Below are 13,884 nucleotides of genomic sequence, written 5' to 3' on the forward strand. Positions count from 1 at the left end.
AGCTACCCCCATGCTAGCCTACACACTTGTGTCTTGGCCTAAAGGGCCAAGTAGACTTGGCCAAAAAGGCCAAGTAGACTTGGCCATTGGCCAACTAGGCCTGGAGGTGCACCACCTTGGGCTACAAATCCCCCAATACTCGACTTTGAGGCTTCTACCCACATGGCTAAGGGGTCTTTGCTGCACAGCCTCCCTCACATGCACTCGACCACCCTTCAAAATCTATGATACTCTCTTAAGCTTGGATCCAAAGGGAGTCCAAGAGATGACCTTCTCTTGGTCTATGGACTCTTGGTCACATGCCCACTCGACTACTATGTTTTCACTCCACCCTTGTCCTTTGACTAGCACACTAGGCCATGTAAGTATCAAGCCAATGACATCAAAAGTTTGGCCATCACTCCTCTAAACCATCTTCCACCACTATCTCTCCCCTTGACGCACTATGTTCTTCAACATCTTAGCCATGGTTGGTGCTAATGTGCCACCCTTGGTTGCTACATACCGCTTTAGTCTACATGGATATTATATCACCCTCCACCATGGGCATTTGGCCCGCGAGACTTGGACATGGGCAATAGGGCTAAGTAACTTGCCATTCTTAGCCTCTCAAGAATGCACACTAGATTGTCCACCCTAGTTAAGCCATGATCATTGGCTCGTCTTTGGCCATAGGTTGTGGCCAACTCATCCCCACAATGAGAGACTTGGCCTCTTTTCCACCACCTTCACCACTCAAGCTCTTAGGGCTTTCCCCTTGGCCTTGGCAAGGGCACAAGATCCTTTGACATGGCCACCCTCACTAATCACATGGCTTGTGAACACATAAGGCCACTCTATCCAAGCTTACCATCTCAACCACCACCACCCCTACCATTCAAATCACATAAACCATGATCATATCACTAATAAGTTTCTTGGGTTTAATGTCTAGGGAGGCCTCATATGGAACATTGCAATCACTCACTTAAGCACACCATGCTCATAGCACTCAATCACATGTTTGTGCACTTTGCTCACTAGGGCCCATGGCCCCTAAGGTACACAAGGCATTAAACACGTGCATGTATTTCTCCTTGACCTTCAAGACCCCCTAAATCTTTTGTACCATGCAACTATCACTTCATTATGCTAGGAGTCACGCACTTGGAAAGAGGGACTCATCTTGCACTTAGAAAATGTGCTTGAGGCATCAATAAATAGAAAATCGACCTCTACATAAGGTATAAGCACACCTCTCCACATCAGTGTTATCCTTTGACATCATCCCTATGCTTATCGCCATAGCCTCAAGCACATGCAAGTTGCATGTAAACCATTATGTACCACCCTTACCCACCCTGCATACAAAGGTAATCATCCTAGGGCATCAAACTCCATGTGCACTTGAATCTACTTTAGCACACTGTAAGGCCATAGGCACCCTACATCACCACTCTAGATACACACTCTAGGGCACCACACTAGACTAGGCAATGCCCTAAGAATCGTACTCCTCATACTAGTAGGTTGGATTACACCTCCATTGCACAACAAAACCTAGGCCACGTACCCTTAGTGCATCATGTGAAGAGAGACCATAAGGTCAAGGAGTCTTCAAGGTATCATTTTGGGACCATAGATTGCTAACTTCTATGGAGGATCCTAAGCATCTCATTGAGAGTTCAAGACATTGAAGGCCAAAACCTCAAAGTCTCTTAGAGAAGAAACCAGATACTTACCTCAGAACCTTTAGAGACTGTAAGCCCAAGTAGAAATAGATCATGGACCAATAGAGGACCATGCTATGTGCTCAAAAGGACCTTGTAATATTTTCAAGCAAGATTATACATAATGAGAACCCAATGTGTAATGCAAGTAATTATCTCGTTAATTGTTGTACCACAAAATTGATCCCTATCAAGCCCTAAATTGACATAAGTCATAATTTGCCTAAAAAGCCTCCCCTTTGTCGACCTCATTACTAGCAAATCACAAGGCTATGGACCTAGTGTTTAGAGATAAATCCCTTGAGCAACAATAAACCTTTTTGACCCTAATAGGACCTAGTTTGAAGTGGGTCCCAATGGCAAGGCAAGAATTAGGTTTCCACTTGCTAATGTGGTGGACACAAGTATAGACTATAGAACACAATAAGCTATTACCTTCAAGTAGCCTAATATTGAGAAATACACAACCACAATAGGAGGTAATTGAAGGTTGGTGATTGTACCTAGTGGAACATCATGTAGTTTATGAAAAAGGTTGTTTACGCATAATACTTTTAATTGGAAAGTGAAAAGCCTGATTGAGCATGATGTAGACATAAGTCACATTGAAGCATGTTGACTTGAAAAAGAGAAAGCATGTTTGTGCACAAAGCTACTATTAAGCATATACTATTACACATTGTTTAAGAAAGGTCGTTTGCACATAAGGCTCATTTATCACACTAGTTGTCATGCTAAGAAGATTTGGTTGATAATAAAATGGAATATCTTTGCATAAATGGCAAAGAATACAAAGTAACCCACCACACTACTAGTTAGATCACACCATGAGACAAAGTATCAAACCCAAAACTATGACAAAACCCTAAAAGAACTTAGAATGCTATCAAGATACATACAACTAGTTGAGGGCTCAAATGAATACCAAGAGAGACCATTGGATGAACAAGCAAAGAGAAAAGAAACTCCTAAAGAGTTGACACATACCATGATCCAAATCTAGGATCAAATGTCACACAGTAAAGGAACAAAGAAGGTCTAGGTATTCAATCTCGTAAAATTAATACTAACAAGTCAACTCAATGAGAATTTGAACTACACGCATAGTGCCAAGAATATACTTCTAAGAGGAATACTCAATACATACAAAGAAATGAAGAGTTCAGCTTTTGAAATGCATTTCCAATCGACAAGGGCAAACTAGGCAACTATACCCTTAGCCCATAGAATGCGAACAAACCATATCATCCCATGTGTACTCAAGGTAAGACATGTCTTCCTTGGGGAATGAGATCACAACCTCCATTTCCTTGATTGACCTCGCCATTCTCATCAAATCATTAGTCAACAAAGAAAAGTCTGAAACAATGTTAGGCTCAAGCTCAAACTAAAAAAAGTTGGACTTTGGTCTCTGGACTTTGGTCCCAACCAAATTTCCATCAAATATCTAACAATTGATCACACCATATGATCAATAAACAAGAATAGAGCATGTAAGGAGGACAATGTAGGATATATTGGTGGACATAGAAACAAAGAGGAGACTAGGTAGAGACATGTTAAGACAAGTGGCTATATTCATACAATGTGAATGAATGGATAGATCTAGGAGGGAGCTAGGACTAGAAGTAGTCCAATGAATAATAGATTTCGCTAGAGGAGCCAAAACCAAAGCAAACATGGAACATGTTGGTCCATCAAGCATAGACCTCACTCCATTTGAAATCTTGATCAAACACCTATAAAATACATTTGTAATAGCAAAAAAAAGTAATATCACCTTAGTTGCCCCAAATTTGCTAAGATTGGGATTAATATTCAGATTTTATAATTATGATATCTATGCTCTCATACTAGACTAGTATGAGAGCATGAATAGCATAACTATAATATTAGATTAGCTGTATGACAACATAAATATAATGTTAGATTAGTATTAAATGAGCTACGTGGTTCCTATTATTACAATAGGGTATCAAATTCGCTACATGATTCCTAAGAGAGCCATACTACCTACATGATTCTAGTGATTCTTATTATTACTACAGATTATTAACTTAGCTATATGATTCCTAATAGATTAGATTGGCTACGTGATTTGTAACAAATCCATACTATTAAAAGTGATTTATTAAGACCAATAAGTAGCTCTAGCAGAGTCTAGAGTGGTGAAATAAGTTGTGATCATAAGTTGGCTGCGTTATGTTAATTATTGGTGAGAGCAGGATAAGATGCTCAAGTAGATACTAGCAGTGACAAAGATAGCATGTTGGTTAGTGCAGGAGGAGGTGTTTGATGAGATGTTGGCGACAGCGGCAATCATGTTGAGCTAGTGGGAGAGGGAGAAGGTAAGTTGACTAGTGAGACACACACACACACACTAGAAAATACTAGAAGATGACAGAATAACAGATCTAGAACATGGCCATGGTGGCTTGAAAAGATAGAGTGAACTCATGAAGACATAGAGTTGAAGATGGAGTGTCACACAAGTGAATTAGGTTCCAAGATTGATTGGCTTGGACTCATAAACACAGTCTTGTGTGGTTGGACAATGACTCAGACTCTCAACTAAAAGGACAAAATTACCATCATATCACATTACTCATCTTGCAAGTACAATGCTTTATAGTAGTTGGGTTGTTCCACTCTCCTCACTGTGCATATGGGATTCAGGACATCTCTTCCTATAGCATACATCATTTGTCTATTTCTCAACACCTCCCCTCAAATGATGAGTCCCTACACTTGCTGACTTTTGCCCCCCCTACAAATAACCTGGCTCGGGAGACCAGCTCATAGGTAGCCTAGTCAAGTTAAAGCTTGAGACTTTACATCTTTGGCAAGGGTTTTTACAAAGTAAATCCACTATGGGAACAAATTCCTTATAACAATCTATCAAAGTTGTTGATGATAGCAGAAGCATCTTCTTCTTCTTCTTCATTCATGAATTGGTTTTGGTGGTGGTCATTCTGCATCTGCTGTGCTCTTTTCTTATGGAAACATTCACTGGCAATATGGCCAGTCTTACCACAATAATGACATGTCATTCAACTTTTGTTGTCAATGTTGAATCCTCGACCTCTTCCTTTGGGTCCAGCAACTCCTTTGGTGTATAAGAGATTTTCCCTTAAGTTGGTTTCTTTTACATCCTTGATTTTAAATTTGCTTTCTCCATCCAGCAGTGAGTGCTCAATGTCTTTGAGTGAGAGACTGGGAACATTACTTAGTGTTGAAACAAGGTTCTCATATGGTTCATGATTAACATTGGCAAGTAGCACTGCTATTGCCTCATCCTCATCAATGTTCTTTTTAAGAGTTGCTAGCTAAGTTTTAAGGCTCTTGAACTTATTGATGTGTACAGTCATAGATGAATTGTCTTTTACATCCAACTTATAAAACTACATAAGTAATTTTACCTTTGAGTTATTTGCTTGTATACCAAAGATCTTGTCAATTTCTTCCCATGCCTTCTTTGCATCCCTAATGCCAGAAATATGATGTAATACATCATCGGATAGACCCCAGGCAATAATACCTAGAGCTTTGTTGTTCATCTTCTTCCATGCCTTTGTTTTAGGCTAGTCTTCTATAGCATCTTTCTCTTTAGCATTGTCATCTACATCATCTTCCTCAAAGAGATCCCAAAGGTCTTTCCTCATGAGATGGTACATGGTCTTCTCCTTCCAGGCGTGAAAACCTTCACCATTAAACTTTGCTATCTGTTCAAGTTCAAACATTTTAAAAGGAGGTCTTACCATGAGACTTCTCAAGCAGTGTCTATCCTTTTACAAGAGATTTGATCAATGTGACTTTAAATCATTAAACAACCTGAGAATATTCTTCAAAACAGGAATCAGAAGTTGAGTTACTTTTGAGTAAGCTAAAAAGCTCAAGTGCCAAGAAGCACTATTTGAGTATCAATAGATACTATGTCGTTTTGAAGATCTTGATATTTGACTCAATGTTGCTGGGTAATCTTTGAACTTCCTTAGACACTTCCAGATCTGCAATAGGCTTCAGAGATAATGTCAAAGTGATCAAGATCATTGTTGATGATGGTAGTGAGCAAAGACAAGGTTACCAAGATTTTTTAAGTTTCTGGCTATGGTGGAATTAGGGTTTACAAGAACAGGCGACTGATCTTTGGGCTGTAGCAGATCGTACGCTCAACTATTCAGGACGAGATTTGTTGGAGAGATAGCCTATGAGATAGGCTTCAAAATCCCTATGACTACAAGGTAGATTGTGCTGCGTCGAGGACGAACTGATCATATGAACTAAGATTGGTGCAATTTTGGGTAGCGACCTGGAAAACGCACAGTGTCGAGCAGGGAGGAGACCAATGTCAAGGTTCCATGTGATGGCCTAAAGCACACTGAGTAGAGGGAGGTTTTCTTAGTTCAAAGCGTTGACTATCTCCTCTTCTTTGGCAAGATCCAAGGCCTCCAAATAGTTAGGGTGTTGTTGCCTATGGCTGCCATAATATGTCAAGTGAAGATAGAGATGAAAAATGAGGCCATCAACTAGCATTGAGTTGAACTGAAGTTGAGAAGGCTTGAGAGAGCAGAGAGGAGAGATAGATTGAGCTAGGCCAAGCTCAGTTGAGCTCTGATACCATGATAGAAGAATGGATCTAGAACATGGCTATGGTGGCTTGAAGAGATAGAGTGAACTCATGAAGACATAGAGTTGAAGATGGAGTGTCACACAAGTGAATTAGGTTCCAAGATTGATTAGCTTGGACTCATAAACACAATCTTGTGTAGCTGGAAAATGACTCAAACTCTCAACTGAAATGACAAAATTACCATCATATCACATTACTCATCTTGCAAGTACAATGCTTTATAGTAGTTAGGTTGTTCCACTCTCCTCATTGTGCATATGGGATTCAGGACATCTCTTCCTGGAGCATACATCATTTGTCTATTTCTCAACAGAAGATACTCAAATAGATACTAGCAATGACAATGTTATCATGTTGTTAGCACACGAGGAGGTGTTTGAGGAGATGTTGGTAGCAATAATCATGTTGAGCTAGTGGAAGAGGGATAAGGTAAGCTAACTAGTGAGAGAGAGAGAGAGAGATACACGGAGAGATGGCATGCTTGGCTAGTTTATTCTTGATATCCCTCATTAGCTTTTACCACTGGTCAATCATATCCTACTTCTCTATTGCATGTGACATCCAACTTCTTCATCACATGCAAAGACTATCACATTTAATTTAACATATTAGAACTTTCAAGAAGATAGTGTTATTATGAAACATATTGGTGTAGAGAATCAATGATGAAAGTATTAGCCAAAAGATCAATGAGAATCTGTAATAGGGGGAGACATTGTAGTTTTAAACTTTAATGTTAGTGATGTGTGTTTTGCTTTTTTTGAAAATGTTTTCTTTTTAAATGAAAAAAATGGTCATTTTGGTTTATGAAACCTCAAATTAGCCACCCCCGTGCAAGTGTATACACTTGGTCTTATCCTAAAAGGCCAAGGAGACTCGGCCATGAGCCATTGGGCCGAGAGGCACACCACCTGAGGCTACAAACCCCCCAATACTCGACTTTGAGGCTTCTACCCACAATGCTAAGGGGTCTTTCCTAGCCAACCTCCCTTAGATGTGCTTGGCCACCCTTCAGAACCCTCGAAGTCTTAGGCCCAAAGGGACTCTAAGAGATGACATTCTCTTGCCACCTCTTGGTCTATGGACTCTTGGCTACACCTTGGACACCTATGGATTCCTGGGCACTTAGTCTTTTCTATGCATGTGCACTTAGTTGACATCTTTAACATATCCACTTGATTTCTATGCCTTTGCTATGCCCTTGTCCTTTGACTATCACACTAGGCCATATAAGTCTTGGGCCACTTGCATCAAAAGTTTGGCTATCACTTCTCTTAGCCACCTCACACCCCTTATCTCTCCCCTCAATGCACTACTTCATTCTTCAATACCTCAACCACATTTGGCTCAATGTGCCGCCTTGTTTTTGCTACCTACCACTTTATCCTACATGGATATTATATGGCCCTCAACCATGGGCATTAGGCCCCCAAGTCTTGGACACAGCCGTAGGGCCACGTGACTTGCCATTCTTGGCCTCTCAACAATGCACACTAGCTCGATCACCCTATTTAGGCCATGGTTACTTGGCCTTGGCTATAGGCCATGGCCAACTCAACCCCAAAGTGAGAGACTTGGCCTCTTTTCCACCACCTCACTAGTCAGCATCTAAGGGCTTGGCCTTTGGCCTTCACAATGGCACACGGTCCTCTAACATGGACACCCTCACTAAGCATGTGGCTTGGGTGTAACACCACTCCTTCCAACCTTACCATCTCAACCACCACCCCTAGCCTTTGAATCACATCCCACATGCAAAGAAAAGCATGATCATATCACTACAAATATATTGGGTGTAGTGCTTGAGGGAGCCCCCATATGGGACAATGCAATCACTCACTCAAGCACAAAATGCTCATAGCACTCTACCACATGCTCATCCACTCTACTAGCTAGGGACGATGGCACCTAAGGTACTCGAGGCATCAAACACATAAGCATAATTCTCCTTGACCTTCAAGACCCCCTAGATATTTTGTACGAGACAACTATCACCTCACTATGCTAGGGGTCACGCATTTGGAGAGAGGGACTCATCTTGCACTTAAAGAATGTGCTTAAGGCATTGCTAAATAGAGAATCCCCCTCTACATGAGATATAAGCACACCTCTTTACATTAGTGTTATCCTTTGACATCCTCCCTATGCTTAAAGCCATAGTCTCATGCACATGTAGGTTGCACATCAACCATTATGCACCACCCTTACCCACCTTGCACACGAAGGTAATCATCCTAGGCCATCTGGCTCCATGTGCACATGCATCCACTTTTGCACACTATAAGGCCATATAGGCACCCTACATCAACTATTCTATACACACACTCTAGGGCACCAGATTAGACTAGAAAACACCCTAAGGATCTTACTCCTCAGATTGGGTTGGAGTACACCTCCCTTTCATGACAAACCCTAGGCCACATACCCTTAGTGCATCACATGATGAGAGACTATAAGATCAAGGAGTCTTTAGGATATCATTTCAAGCCCATAGGTTGTTAACTTCTACGTGGGATCTCAAGCACCTCATTGAGAGTTTAGGACATTGAAGGCCAAAACCTAAAAATCTCTTAGAGAGAAAACAAACACTTAAGCTTAGAACCTTTAGAGACTGTGAGCCCAAGTAGAAACAAATCATGGACCATAGAAGACCAAGATATATGCTCAAAAGGACCTCATAAGATTATCAAGGAAGATTATAAATAGCGAGACCCCAAGATGTAGCACAAGTCTTCATCTCAATAATTGCTAAACCACACAAACTTAACCCTATTAATCCCTCAATTGACATAAGACATAATTTCCTAAAAAGCCTCCCCTTTGTCGAGGTCATTACTAGCAAATTGGGAGGCTATGGACCTAATGTGTTGGAGGTGGATCCCTCAATCAACAACAAATATCCTATTCCTTATGTGCTCTATTCCATCAAATATTCAATAATCGATCACACCATATGATCAACAAACAAGAATAGAGCACGTAAGGAGGGCAATGTGAGATATACTAGTGGATGTAGAAATAGAGAGGAGACTAGGTAGTGTTGGGGGTAAAGGTGCCTCCGCCTAGCTGCCCGTGTATTACTACACTGACAATACCCACACATGCACACTACAGGTGGCGGGTGCCCATCACTGTCACTTCGTTCTTTATTCTTTCAATGACATTTGAATAAAGGGAAGGCAGGTCACACATTGTGACTATTGGAGTTTCCACATTTGGAGTCTCTCTCTTTCTGGCTCTTGCTCCATCCGCCATAGCTCTCATCTCCATGCTCTCTTGCTCAATCTTCTCACCTTTCAATTGGTATCAGAGCTTGGTTCTTCAAGATCTTGAACATGGTCGGGCACTTCTTCAGCATTCATTCAAATACTTGAATTCTTGTCTTCACTCTTGGTGGCCATAGCCACACCTTTTGAGCTTCTAGTCGATCTCATCCTTCTTGGGCAACCTCAGGGCATTCATCTACTACAGGTATTGGAGCTGTCATTCCACTCTTTATTTCATCCTTCTGGTCAGTCTCATCCCTCTTGGGCAAGCATTAGGCCTTCTTGGCAAACCTCAGGGCATTCATCTACTACAGGTATTGGAGCTCTCATTCCACTCTTTATTTTAGTCCACTGGGTTTGAAGAACAGGGCAGCCATGGCTCATCCCATGAAGGTTTGGAACTGAGCTCTCTCTCTCTTCTATACCTATTGAGGCCTCTTGGAAAGCTTCTTTGGGAGCCATAGAAGCTCCCTAACCATCAAGTAGTGCTCAACTCCCTTAGCAACATCAAAAATGTGATTTCGCACTACACAATCTCATTAGAGGCATAAGAGCCTGCTTCAACCATGGCATTGAAGGCTTGAGCTTGGAATTGTCATTTGGGCCTGATATGCTTCAGTCCAAGACTATCATAATAGTCCACATGCAGCCCCAAATAGTGCTACATTAGCATTTGATGTTTATGCTTGCTTGGTACTAGCTATTGATGACATTTGGTAGCCGAACCATGCCTAGATGTTATGGGAAGCTATGCATATGATATGCCATTGATTTGGTGCTGATTTTGGCCCTATTCATGCATAGTTTGATAGTGAATTTACTGTTGTAATAGAGCAAGGTTGAAGCTTTTTAACTCAGGTTATGTTATGCCTATTGGTCTTGGGTGCTTCTTGGATGCTTGTTATGACTATTTGGATGCAAATGGAGGTTGGAAAATATCTTGGATGGTTCCAAAATGTATTTTGAGCCTCGTTTGAGCTCCATATTGTTGGCACTTATTATCTATATATATATATATATATATATATATATATATAGACTCCTCACACATTCAACATATCAAGTGAATGCATTAGTGCATGTAGACAGACATATGTTGCTTATTATAGTGTAGAAATATATATTATGATTATTTATATGCTTCGGTGAACAATCTCAATAAATAGATTAATCACATTTTTTATATTTCACACATTACGCACAAAGCACCTTATATGGGAAGTGCCCGTCACTGAGATTCAGCCTGCCGCCGCACCGATTTGTCCCCCTTCCGCTCGGTTCGATGGGGTTTTCTTGGCCTCGGCCCTTGTGTGCGCCCCCAAGTCCTTGCACACACCGTGCACCCGATCTAGCCTAGCTCGTGCGGGCGGTTCGATCGCCTTCTCTTCGCATTCCCTGCCTTGGCTCGCTTGCGTTAGTGCGGTTTTCGTGCTCGTCTCGCCTCGTCGACATGCGTGGCATTTCAAGTCCGCCTGCCGTGGCATGGATTCTACGACTCGGATCCTCCCGGTGCTTTCACTAGAAGGAGGCGGTAATAAGCGGGCTTGCCTGACGAAACCGTGGGCTTAAGGGTTTGGCCTTGCGAAAGCTGGGTAATAGGTAGGTTCGTCCTTCTATTGCACCCCCGACTCGCAAAACAAAACAAAAAATCTTATGTGCGTCCCATCCACGTGCGTGGGGTTCTCTTCTTCGCGTGGACATGCGCCCTCCGCGACATGGATTCTATGACTTGATCTTTTCTACCTCGTTGCCTTTATGTGTGCGAGGTTCTCCTCGCGTGGATGCTCGCCCACGGTGTCATCAAGGGTACCCGATGGCATTCCAAGTTCGTCCATGGCACGGATCCTATGACTCGAATCTCATGTGCGCGGGGCCACCCCCTCCCCCGAAGAAGGGGAGAGGGTGTGGGGGAGTTTAGGACGCTCAAGCAGGCATGCCCTTGGACGAGCCGCGGGCGCAAGTTGCGTTCAAAGACTCGATGATTCGCGGAATTCTGCAATTCACACTACGTATCGCAGATGCCGCGGTCGGCTGAAATGTACCGGTAGCACCGTGCGGTGACGTTGCTCCGCAAGGGTGGTTCGTCTCCTCGTCGAGGTGGCGGCTATTTGCGGGTGCCTCTTCCCGGGTGCACGTGTCGGATCGGGCTCTTCGGAGCCGGGGCTTGCCCTCGGCGACCCGAAACGCAACTCGGACCTCAAATCAGGCAAGGCTACCCGCTGAGTTTAAGCATATCACTAAGCGGAGGAAAAGAAACTAACCAGGATTTCCCTAGTAGTTGCGAGCGTACCGGAAAGAGCCCAGCTTGGAAATCGCACGGCTTTGCTGTGCGAATTGTAGTCTGGAGAGGCGTCCTCTGCGGCAGTACAACATGTACACATGTACAATAGGACAATGAAAGAACTCATCTCATCCCATGCCTATCAATCTCCTGAGGAAGGTAAAACGCTCCATAGAGAGGCTTTTGGTGAGAAAATCTACAGGATTCTGGTCAATCAAGATCTTGACAAGGTCAACAGACTTGTCCTCAACGACCCAACGTATGAAGTGATACCTCACCTCAATGTGTTTCATATTCGCATGGAAGATCGAATTCTTGGCTAACTAAATACCACTCATAGAATCCGAATGCAAGGTAGGGATAACATCAATACCAAGGTCATAAACCAAATGACCCAACCAAATGGACTCCTTGCAAGCCTCAGTATGGCTGCAACATACTTGACCTCTGTAGTAGAAAGGACAGTGCATTTTTGCACCTTGGACATCTATCAAACAGCACCTCTAGCAAAAGTGAACACATAGCCAGAGGTGGACTTCCTACTATCTTCATGTCTTGCATAGTCAGAGTCAGTGTATCCCACGACTCCTATATCCTGACTGCCATAACATATGTACATATCTGCAATGTCCTTCAAGTACCTCATGATACCCTTCACGGCATCCTAATGCTTCTTGCCAGGCATAGCCATATAGCATGCCACAACACCAACTGCAAAGGCAATATCTAGACGAGTGGCTATCATAGCATACATAAGACTACCCACTGAGAATGCATAGGGAATCTTGGCCATCTCTGCCCTCTTCTCATCTATCTGTAGACAATCGGCCTGCGATACCTTCACATAAGAAGGCAATGGACAACCACTAGGCTTCACATCATGTATGTGGAAGCACTCAAGGACTTTATGAATGTACTCCTTCTATGATAAGTGGAGGAGTCCCTAATGCCTACCGCATCTAATGCATATACTAAGTATGTGAGAGGAATGTCCCAGATTCTTTATCTCAAAGCTCTTCTTGAGCTAAGCCTTAAGAGCCTCTAGCTCATCATGAGCTTTCCTTGATAATAGCATGTCATCCACATAGAGTACCAAAATAAGCAAAGAACCATCACGGGCTTTCTTCTGTACAAGCACGAATCCATAGCACTATGGTTATAGCCATGTGACTGCATAATGGCATTGAGCTTATGATACCATTCCCTAGGTGCCTGCTTTAAGCCATAATGACTTTTTTTCAACTTGCACACTAGGTGCTCCCCGCCAGGCTCTACAAAGCCCTTAGCCACTCCATGTAAATCTCATCATGCAAGTCCCCATGTAAGAAAGCCATCTTGACATCCATCTGGTACAAGTCTAAGTCAAGCTATGCAACGAAAGCCAAGACTAAGCGTAGGGTGGTCATCTAACCACAGAAGAAAAGAGCTCATCAAAGTCAACACCATGCTCCTACTTAAAACCCTTTGCTACCAATCTAGCCTTGTATGCCAACTTGGGGTGTCTAGGGGTACATTTCAGCTTATATACCCACTTGCATGGCAGAGCCTTTTTGCCAACAGGCAAGCAAATCAAATCCCAAGTCATATTTTTATGCAAGGAGTCAATCTTAGACTGCATAGCCCTCTCCCAGTAGTGATTGTCACCCCTACGCATAGCCTCATCATAGCTGAGAGACTCTCTTCCATCTGAAACCAAGACATAGTGCATGGAGGGCTCAAATCTGTCAGGTGGACATCTATCTCTAGTAGAACGCTACACTGCATGCTCTGTTGCTTGCCCAACATTCTGTCCAACACCCTGGCTATGAGCATTTGCTTGGTGCTCTACAGACTGTCCAGCTGGCTATTCGGGAGCATCTGGCTCCTCTTGAAATATAACCCTGCGTATCTCCATGACTCTCTTAGGCTGCCTATGCTCTTGTCTTCATGGAAGACTACATCATGGCTGTGGATGACTTTCCATGCATGTGGATCCCATAGACGGTAACCCATCTCTCT

At 42.8% G+C, this 13,884-nt stretch overlaps 1 pseudogene; it reads right to left on the bottom strand.

Annotated features, from left to right (window-relative positions):
- Positions 1-11,523: 11,523 nt before the first annotated feature.
- On the bottom strand, positions 11,524-11,635 carry LOC148021497 (5.8S ribosomal RNA; annotated as a pseudogene; the record flags this gene model as incomplete).
- Between the last annotated feature and the right edge of the window lie 2,249 nt (positions 11,636-13,884).

Source organism: Lygodium microphyllum, chromosome 17 (assembly GCF_053477565.2).
Source record: "Lygodium microphyllum isolate KBCC chromosome 17, Lygodium_microphyllum_v1.1.10, whole genome shotgun sequence".
Classification (NCBI taxonomy): domain Eukaryota; kingdom Viridiplantae; phylum Streptophyta; class Polypodiopsida; order Schizaeales; family Lygodiaceae; genus Lygodium; species Lygodium microphyllum.